The 11485-nt window shown below is 32.9% G+C and overlaps 1 protein-coding gene across 2 annotated transcripts in view; it reads right to left on the reverse strand.

Moving 5' to 3' along the window:
• The window catches only part of LOC128997858 (putative fatty acyl-CoA reductase CG5065), a 47961-nt gene extending 36476 nt beyond the window's left edge, over positions 1-11485 (reverse strand). The window contains exon 1 of one of the 2 annotated variants that reach the window (XM_054423627.1): positions 11351-11485. The gene's annotated coding sequence lies outside the window, so the exon portion shown is untranslated. Of the gene's footprint in view, positions 1-11172; positions 11271-11350 lie in introns of those variants that run through there. The other variant, XM_054423628.1, reaches the window with a different exon arrangement.

The following is an 11485-nucleotide window of genomic DNA, read 5'->3' on the forward strand; positions in this document are numbered from 1 at the left end:
TTTTTAATGATTTAATGGCGTATATTTAGCAGCATAGCATACAAGTCTGTGCTTCTATAACACTCTTTCATTAAGTTGTTCTGTCTTAGGCCTGCCCTGTGTAGCAAACCTTAAGGATCCCTAAAAAAATGTGCATGATGCATACAAAAGGTCATACTTTGATTGTTCTTTATCAGACTCTAACCTTCTATGGGCATGGATAAACCCCAGCAAAACTAATCATTAGTTTATTCAGATTGAATTAGCAGCATTTTTTGTGGCATAATTTATAGATATTTTAAAATGACAACAACAACAAACAAATATTTGTGCCCTTAAAGTCTTTCTAAAATAAATATTCTGGTATTCAATGGCATAAATTTTGCACAAACAAATAAAATACAAAAATTCCATTATACTTGGCAAAAGAAAAACTGCCACTAGTATTTAAAAAGAATAAACGAGTTTACAATGTAAATAATTATTTCATATAAATACAAAGCTAACTGTTGATGTCCAGCTAACTCTCAAGTAATACTTTTATAAAAACATAGTTTAGTAAAAATAATAGACCTACTTTGATTTAGTCCAAATATGGTACTTGTACGTTTTAGGAGTTCAAACCACAAACAATTTCCAACATGTTTTTCCAAGTCTACTAGGATAGTATAATCAAATGACATGTTTGAAATAACCGAGTTACACAAATTTTCACGTTTTCAATTTCCAATGTGTACTTGATGTATCATTATTGTGATTTATACCAGTATTAAATTCCATGTTGATGGCCCTTGGATTACTATAAATGACTATTTATGGTATAATTACCTCACCAAGTAATCCAAATGTTGCTGATGTGAGGTAATAACGGTGAAACATATAGGTTTTCAACCTCAAATCAGCAACATTTGGATTACTTGACGAGGTAATTATGCCATAATATTATAGTTATACCTGTATATTCTCAAATAATAGGTGTATGAGCTAAAATAAAATCCATTATGTTAACCCATGGTTCAGGTGAGTGGCAAGTGCTTTATTTATCTGAAGTTGATTTCTTTACACTTTTATATTGAATACATTGTATATACTATATCATGATATGTGTTGTTTAGTGTATCAAGTGTGACAAATTTGATAAGTTCAATCTGTTTTTTACACATTGAAATGCTGCGACACAGAAAATAGCTAAGGCCAAAAAGAGATTTTTGCCTAGTTGAACTTGTTATATTATATTAAAATTATTCCTCATACTGCACCATTATTTAAGCAAGTTAAGTTACAAAATGCAAATATTCATTACTACTTTCATAAGTTTGCTTTGGAAATAAACCCTATCTTGTTTCCTTAATTTATTATTTAGTCTATTCCGATTAAGTGTTAATGTACTAGATGAACTATAACTATAATTAACGCTATTTTAAACCCTTGCAATAAAGAATATTTATTAAATATTGCTTCTTTTAACCCTTTCAGTGCTAGGCCAATAATTTGTATTTCGTAGACTGTTTTGTTTGCCTTTCAATTCCATTACCTGTTGTTGAATTTTAACTGTAATGTTGTCACTATTTTATTAATTAGGCTAATTTTGAATAATAAGACAATAAGAAAATATATAACAAAGATAAATCCTGGTATGGTAGTTTTGTTGTAATTTTCCTGGTTTTCCTATAGCCTACATTTCTATGTTATGATAGCATTGTTTGAAACCAAAATCTCATAAAATCAAAAGACATATAGTTTACAATGTAATATTGAATTTAACTTTGATTTAGTTGGACGAGGTTATCGTAATATAGCCATTTTAGGGAAAATAATGTTTTGCAGCAAAGTTTCAGGAACACATTTATGATCACTGTTGTGTTTCAACTGAAAAAATATCATCTAAATAGTCCGTGACTAACTAGTGCTGCTACCTAGTAACGCATTGAACAACCATCTGTAGCGCTATCTGTTCGCAATCGGTGGCGTCAGCTTGAATACCGGTTTTTAACTCCTCAGTCTTCAAGCACAGATAGCCGAGAAGGCTAGGGCATGTGTCACTTAGCCAGTGGCATTCGTCTGCTCGGGTTCGATTCCCGTCCTGTGTGGCAAATAATTGGTGACCTGTGTGTTTGTAGCGATATACTACAACCACTGAAGCATAGTGAGGTGTACATAATCCTTGGTTTAGACATACACCTCGAAATCATCGGATTGGGCGAATCTTTTAGCTAAGTGGTTGTTGGTGTATCCTATGAACATGCAGGTCACCAATGGCCGTTTTGCTACTTTTTGTAAAAATAACCTCCCTCTCTATATCCCTAAGAGATTTTTTTAAACAACGATGTATCGTTTCATAGCACTGGAAGGGTTAAAGTAAGATTCAAATTTTGGCAAATGGATAAATTTATAAAAGATTTGTTTGCTTGCTGTACCATTACAAGTTACTATAGGTTATGAGTGAGCTTAAAATTACACTATTATTGGGCAGTTTTATACTTTATTACCTATACAGCAAAATGGTGGGTTTATATTTTCATCACTTACTGAACAATCGTCTAAAAATCCTTTAAATATCCTTGATTATATTTTATTACAACTACTACAATCATTCGTAAACACCACTGAAACTGGTCAACATACTGACAATAATCGAGTGCCTAGTTACACTACAGCTATCTGGAACTGTACTCCCTGCTGTGAATATCGTTATCTTTTAGCTTATCGTCCCCTAGAGGTGAAATTAAATATTTAATTAATCTTTTAGCTGATAGTAAACTTTCCTGAATTTCTTGGGCTTTATGCTGTGGAAAGCTACTTCCCCACTCATCTTGTTAGATTCAAAGTAAACAAATTTTCAATAAAATGGCGACCATAAAAAGTAGGTATTTTAAGCCAAGTATGAATGGAGATGAGTGTAGGATGAGTGGCGCGATCTTGTAAAGGCTGTCTCATGTTAGGTTGAGGCTGACTACCTGAACATGAAAAATTTTGTTTTTTTATAACCTAGAATACATTATTTTCAGATATGACGAATTGATTATACAGTATTTTCAATTAATCAATATATTTACGCTTTTAAGTGAAGTATTCAGTGAAGCGTGGGTAATGGGATTTACTCCAAGTGTGTAAAATAAATTCCCTTAAAAGATTAATTCAATATATAATATAATAATAAATAATATAATATAATTTAATAAATAATAAATTTAATACATAATAATAATATAATAATAAAAGGTTAATCCCCTTTTTAAGATTAATTCCCTTCTTCTCGGGAGGGTCCGTCGAAGGTTCGGTCTAGCCATTGTCCTGCTATACCCTCTGATCAGGTAGTCTGCCTCAACTTAACATGAGACAGCCTTTAGTCTTGTTAGTGACTAAGGCCAACATATTCCTTAGACACAGCTGTTAATTAATAGCCCATACAGCTAATGGCAACTAAGGGACCTACAGTTTATAGTGGAATCCGAACCACATTTTTGCCTTGGTATATACAAATTGGTCTAGATAATTATCAGGATAGTACTGCGGATAGTCGTAGTATTCACTCGTACGGACGTTAATCCACACCAGGGAGTATCGCATCCACAGTGCATGCCTATATATATCCACAATTTGTGAACTTCTAGTAGCTGGATTACAGTATGACGCCACCCGTCACAGTCTTACAGATAATCTATGATCTAGTCGACTATAGTCAACAGCAATAAAACAATATAGGTTCCCCGACCTACTACAACCAATAAACACAATCAACACTACTCTTTATAATCCAGTAAGTTTTAAATCGACGTTTACAACTAGAGAAAATGAAAAGCTGATGTCCTCGACTCTAGCTCAATGTTTTTTGACCTCAGGACAAAAAGAGGGATAATTTAGACCCACAATGCATGTATTGAAAACAGAAATTGTTTCTATATAGCAGCAATATAAACTGAGTCTGTTAAGTAAACAGCCAAACTCCAAGAAAATCAGGGTTGGTACTGATTTTGGAAAATGAAATTCCCTGACTTTCACAGGTTTTCCAGACTGATATTATACTTTTTCCAGGTATACCGTAAGACGAAATCAAATAGTCAGAATCAAGAATTATTAGAAAAAATGTAGGCCTAAATAGTTTACTCATAAAACCAATAAGAAAAGAATTAAACATCTGGAATCTGGAAAATTTAGAGTACCAACTAACTTAACCTCACACTTTATGTTCTACTTGGCCTTGACTTGACACTAGCAGATAGACGATACGGTGCTTCTGATACTGATATATATCGATATTTTGCTTGCGATATCATCGGCTTATATCGGAAGAAACATGTGATATTGGAAAAAAAACTACCATGCTTGTACCGGAGACAAAAAGTAGTACCAAACTAAACTATTAAATGTTTCAACTAACAGGATAAAATTTTGTTTATAAACACCTACAAGTGCAGTTTTTTTTAGTTTATTAAAGGTTGAATCAGTATTGGTATAAATTCAATGAGGAATTGTATTCAGTATCGTATTGAAATTGAAACAATGAATGTAGGCCTATCCTTCTGCGCATTGCGGTACTAGCAGTGTTTCCATACGTGTGATTATTACCTCAAAAACAGGATTTTTAGAGCATGAGCGGGATTTGAAGGGGATGTGGGATAAAACAGGAGTTTTGGCTATGACGCCCGTTTTTATTAACTATGCTTTGTTTTAGTGAAAAACTAACCCCAATCGAAAAAATTACCTTAACAAAATATAATAGCAATGTTAAAACAACTATTTAAAAACAATATGTCTAATTTAACACTCAGAATTTAACATCAAAAATCTTAAGGGATTAAACAGGATTTCTTAACACAGTGACCGGGATTATATTCTTTTGGTCGTGTAGAAACACTGGGAGCTCGGTGCGTTCAATTAAAGCCAGTAATCAGAGGGTGATAATAGAATGTCTGTCGATGTTCGATGTTTTTGTCAAACTTCAATGTTTTTGACCAAGTATTGAGATGTAGATGCAAAATGTAGCATATCTGTAAAAAATGTAGTCTTTCAAGAGAAATTCCAGATTTTTTCCAAAATTCCCTGACTTTTCCAGACCAACAAAATTCCCTGACATTTCCAGGTTTTCCCTGACTGTACCAACCCTGAAAATGGTTCTATGGTTCAAAATAAAGAAAAAATCAAGATTGAAACTTTTTCCATAGTCACTTTGTTGTCATATATCTGCCATTTTGTAGTTTTTACATACATAGTTTTAACTTCAGATCATTCCAATCAATCTTTATGAAACTTGTTAACTATGGTTGAGTTGACGAGATCTATGTTAGGTCCAACAACACCAAATTCAAAAAGATCAAATAAAAAAATACCTGAAATATCATGATTTTTAGTTGTAAAATGAGGTACTAAGTCAAGTTACACCTCATTTTATTACCTTATTTTACAACTAAAAATCATGATATTTCAGCAAATTATTTTCTATATCTTTTTTAACTTGGGTGTCATTTGATAGGGAACTTAAAATGCTAAATGAAAGTGTTCCTAACCTTTTTTTCTAAAAAATCTTTATTTTTTTAGTAGGTACCACGTAATATAAAAAATTATAAAAATTAAAATGGCCGCCATTGTAAAATTTTGAATTGGACCAGGTTAATTTTTTTCTTAACATTTGTCTCTTTTACCCTAACATTCATAACAAGGTTCATAAAGATCAGTTAAAAAAATCTAAAGATAAAAATGTTTATGAAAAAGATACAAAATGACAGATATATGGAACGATTTTGTTACAATGTTGAGTTAATGAAGCGATTTTGGAAAAAAGATTCATACTTGATTTTCTCTTTATTTTGACCATAGAACCGTTTCCTGAAGTTTGGCTGATTACTTATGGCATGAATCATAAATTACCTGACAAGAAATTAAGTTTAAAAAATTACTAAATTTGAAGTAAAACTATAAGTTACAATTATTAGAGAGTTATTCAACTCAAAGTGACAAATACTTGAACTTTCAGAGACAGTATGTACAGGACTTAAATATCAGATGTTACTATATTGTAACATAGTACGTTAAACCCCCTCGAGACAGAAGCCTAACAAGTGTCTACCAGTCAATATCTCAACATGACATTAATTTTTTCCTCAATAAGTACTAAAGTAAGTACTATCCAGTTCACAAAATACCCTGGTTATAACCTGATTACTGCCAAATACTTTAACATGTAAGAAAATATAATACAGAAACCCAAGTACTTGTGACTGGATTTTTAACCCAAAGTTAATATTTGGTGAAAGTTTATAATATTAGGGCTCCTGGTAAAACAGAGAACATCGGATTATATAATACAGTAAAGCTGCAGTTATCCATGCCCTGACTAGCTAACTGAGTTTGAGTTTAAAAGAGTTACTGGTGCGTGTTGCAAACAAAAATTTAAATTTCTAAAATTAAAAAATTAAGTTTTAAAAATATTATTGGTTCTAATAATAAAATTCTATATTTGTTTAACTTAACTAAATGAGGTAAAATATGTATTTCAAATACTGTACGGTCAAACATATGAGATAGACTTACAAGTACTAGTAGACTTTTTTTTATTTTTTTTTTTATTTGCCAGTTAATATTCCATACAAATACATTGTCACGTCAAATTAGTCATTAAGTCGCAGAGTTAAGAGGTAGAGATAAAGGTTGCGGTATCGGGTGCCTAACGGGGTGGTAGTGGTGGAGCTTGAGGTATAGGTGGAAAAAGAGGTAATGGTAGAGGTGGAAGAAGAGGTAAATATGGACGTACAGGTGGAAGAAGAGGTTAGGGTGGAGGTAGAGGTGGAAGAAGTGGTAGGGGTGGAGGAAGAGGCGGAGGTGGATGAAGAGATAAGGGTGAAGGAAGAGAAAAGGGGTGAGGAAGAGGTAAGTGTGGAGGTAGAGGTAATTGTGGAGGTAGAGGTAATTGTGGAGGTAGAGGTAAGTGTGGAGATAGAGATGGAGGAAGAGGTAAGGGCGGAGGTGGAGGAAGAGGTATAGGTTGAGGGTGGAGGTAGAGGTGGTGGCAGAGGTAGAGATTAAGGTGGAGGTGGTGGTAGTGATGGTGGTTTAGGTTGAGTTATAGAGAGGTGTTTGTATAACTAGGGGAGTCGTGTAGGCTATATACTAAACTGTATTGCACTTCATTTGGTTAGTTAATACATAAATGTTGAAAAGACTATTTGGACGAACATCACCATCTTTATCCAGCTTGACAGATTAATTTTGAATAATACTTCCTTAAATTTTGTAATTGTGAAATTCAATTAGGGTTAGTACTAAATTACAATAAGAAAACATTGTAATTTGTATAAGTATATTTGTAAATAAAGATGACTCATTACAACAGGATAGGAAATGGAGGAATAGGTTGAATAAAATAAACTGGTTAGCAATCCAAATTTGAAGCCTACAAATTACTTTGGATTTACTTGTTAAGACTACAGGTACCTTTGTAATTTGTAATTTTAACTTTTAAACAATAATTTTAACTTAAATATGGACTAGCCTGTAAACTAAATTAGACTTCTACTTAATTTTCATAAATAAGATCTGAATCCAATTAATAGTTTTTTTTTACACGTTGATTGCGTCTGTACCCGATCGGGAACGCTCGACAATGCCTTTCATATATCTTCGTTTTTGCTCTAGCGTCGGTCGAAAGCGGACCTATACCACGATAGCGTGAAGTGTGTGACTTGTTTTTGTTGTGGTGTAGGTTGGTAGTAAATTTCCCGTAAAATCCCTGTCTGGCAAGCTTAAAAATCAACTTGTTTTCCCGTCTTTCTCCCTCAATTTTGCAATACAATCAAAATGGGACTGGCTACGTTCCAAGCAGTGCTGCTATCTGTGGGTGTTTTAGCGACCTACGTCGACTCTTGTTGTAAAGCCGGATATCAGAATCAGAAAAGCTTTATTCAAGATTTATACATTATAGCCTATACATGAAATATATGAATAAATACGGAATGGCGTCAAAACAGCTTATTACTAATTAAAAATACTTGGTTAAACTAAATAAAACAGGAAAATTTAACTAATATAATTACATGTTGTAAAACTCTTCAAATGAGTAAAATGCCCTATCAATTAGTAACAGTTTAAGTTTTTTTTAAAGAGACCTAACTTAATGTTTTTTTTTAAATCAAATATTTATTTTGGTAGATGATACAAAAACTTAATACCTGCAGCTGTTGGTTGCTTGTTATAAAACTCCAGTTTGTGTTGTGTTACGGATGGATAATTTTTATGCCTAGTATTATATCTATGATTATCCCCTCAACAGTGGCACCTTGTCTTCAGAAGCCCTCACATGCATAATAGTGTGCAATATATATGAGCTGTAAACGGTTAGAATTTTTAATTTAGGAAAATAGTTTTTGGCCGATTCTTCATCATCCAGATTTAACATGATTCTTATTGCCCTTTTTTGAAGGATTAGAATAGGTACTTTATAAATTTTGATTAACTCGTAGCTCCATATAACTCAATACCAAATGTAATATGTAAGTTGATATGTGCATGGTAAACCTTAAGCATTATCTCTGCACGTTATTTGCTATTCGTCAGACTGAAATTTGAAAGCCAATCGCACACGACAATCGTGTTTGTTTGACGCTGCGGGCTGCGCCACACTGGGGATACACCTACCATTTGATGTGCAAGGGCGGATTGAGTTTATTGATCTGAGGGGATAAGTGATGGCAAAGGATGGTTTTTGCTGGATGCTAAGTTGCAAGAAATAATTTTTTACTGTATTATTACTACACAGTACACAAATATTGTAACACTGTAATACAGTAGATGCTATATTGGCCATGCTAATAGGCATACTGTATTTTATTCTCCTATTTTACTGCGGAAAAGTCCCTGTTATCTAAGTTTTTTTTTTACATCCGAAGTACACTCAGTCCACGTTAGCTCAGTAATAGAGGCTCTACTGAACTACGATTTACAGTAGCCTATGGACATTTTACATATTTTACAATACATTTTCCAAAGTTAAAAGGTAGGACTATATTACCAAGATAAAGGACAGGTTAGGTTTTTTTACACTACAAGCTGTTTCAATTAGCTAAAATGTTTATTTTTATTTTTAATTTGCCACAAATTTCCATAGGTTATAGCCTACATTATTTCACATACACCTTGGCTAATTTAAAACCAGAACTGTCTAGTGCCAAGTAGGCCTATTTTGTTCTTAAGTGTTTTTAACGAACCCGGCAGAGGTCGCACTGAATTGAAAACGTGAGGAGACGCACACGGTCTTTTCGACCGGGAAGCTTACAATTAAAAAGCCATATTTCAGTACCGGTAAGCATTATATTTTGATTCCTCAAAATCGTAAAAATTATGTAAAACATTTAACTTAAACAGTTGTAATAAAATCATACACCTTGCATTATTTGTTTGGTGTAAACCGCTTCTTATATAAACTCAATAACACCTCAAACTGTTGACACCGTTTTTTATGTAGGCTATCTAAAAATAAAAATACATATGAAAAAAACTGTTTAGTAAACTTGGAAAATATCCTTCAAGTAGGTATCACTAAAAAGTTCAAAATCATCATCTCTCTCAACACTTGACGATGGACTCAAAATCCTGTAGCCTACTTTAACTAGGTAGATTTCATGTACAGCCACTGAGAGGTACATAAATATTTGTCTGTGGCCCAGCACATAATTTAATGGAATGAATTCAAACTGTAGCCAATCAACAACTAAAAGAAAAAAAAACATTAATTTACAAACCACGAGGAGACGCACACTGTATTTTTGACCGGCAATTCAAAAACACAATGAGACGCACAGGGTGCAATCAACTAATACATGACTAAAAGCTGTCGCTAGACTGAAATGAGGAGGTGAAGGATGGCAAAAAGTATGTCACAGTGTTCCTAGAATGTGGTGTGCTAAGTTATGCCCAGTTTACCATAAAACCGACAACACATAAATATAATTTTTAGACAAAAAAGTACAAACACGGTCACATAGACAGTTATGCGTGCTCTCGTGGGTTAAAATACTAATTGTTAAATATCATTAAGTTACAGTAGTATGATTTGTTATTGTTTACCGTACGGTACATAGGTTATGGAAGCCTGTACACTAACTTAGTGTAAGTTAATGTCTAATTTTTGTTAAATTGGAAAATTACCTTGAATACCATGAGTTTAGATAATTTGGTATGGCCCTGCTCGGTTGAAAGCACCCTAGCATTAAACTTAACCCTAGAAATGCAAAGTGTCACAATCTAGACTATTTGTTCCCTAAAAGAGGAAGTCAAAAATACATACTTTGGCAGCTTTCGCTGATATAAAATCTAAATGTTGCTAATACGTACGTCTTTCTTAGGAATCAATGCATTGTTTGTTAGTTGTAACTTAAGTGTACCGGTTAGCAGTTATTTACAGTTTTCACACATCAGATTCTTAATTTTTACTAGAAACAATTAAGTTAACTTACTAAGAATTGTTTTTTGTTTAGAGTAGAATTCTTCTTCTATCTAGAATAACCTATATCCTAAGTGCAATCTAATTAATTCAACAACACTAAGTTATGTCCTAAAATATAAAAACTCAAAATTAAAATCTAAATTAGGCCTATTCCTTTTTATTTATGAGGTTTTTTGAAACCAAATCTAGTGGTACTGTCAGCCAATTTATGTTTATTATATTAGGTCTATTATACTAAGTTTACTTATTAGGTCCATATTAAGTTCCTTGAAATGCGCTGAGTATATTTATGTTACTGTAAGTTTACAGTATTAACTTGTTACGATAGGTTTTACAGAAAAATAATTTTTCACAATACTCGCACACATGTAGACTAGCCTAAACAACTGAATTTTTTTGTATGTAACATTTAAGAAGATTGGCAGCAGTTCTAGGGTTAGAGGAACCTAGCCTATAAGGCCTACTGTAATATTCAGAATGGGGTGTCTCCATGATCCATTTTATCAATTAAAATTAAAATTGTATTCATAATAAGCTTTAGAAGAGTCATTATGAGGGGGTTTACAATGTGTTTATATGAGACAAGTGAATAAATAATGAGTACATTAGTTGGTATGTAGGCTAATTTACTTTCATCCTTTAACCAAACAGCTCAAAATTGAACCATCGTTTTTCCTAGCCTAACATTTCTGTGACAATTAAAAGGTGATGATATAGTTACGTCAATTCTTATATCAAAAAGCAATCATACCTACATGATAAAATGTTTATTAAAACACAAATTACATATGCACCACCGAAGTATGTGAATCACCACCGAAAACTAACTAAATTCAGGCTACCGGATCTCCCAGAGTAGGTCGCAAGACCCAGATTAAAAGTATGTTAATAATCTGACATAGATTTACTTATGACATAAATACTCGTACTCACATAAGTTATAAATTTGTCACTGATGAAAATATTAAAAGTGATAATTTTAACAGCAAATCCGTGTGATAGCTGTATGAAGTTAGGAGAGAAAATCAATGAGAGAAGAAACCAACCACACGCCTTTAAACCTACCGG

The sequence above is a fragment of the Macrosteles quadrilineatus genome, unplaced genomic scaffold (genome assembly GCF_028750875.1).
Source record: "Macrosteles quadrilineatus isolate MER2022 unplaced genomic scaffold, UCM_ALF_1.0 Scaffold_7__1_contigs__length_78375512, whole genome shotgun sequence".
Classification (NCBI taxonomy): Eukaryota; Metazoa; Arthropoda; class Insecta; order Hemiptera; family Cicadellidae; genus Macrosteles; species Macrosteles quadrilineatus.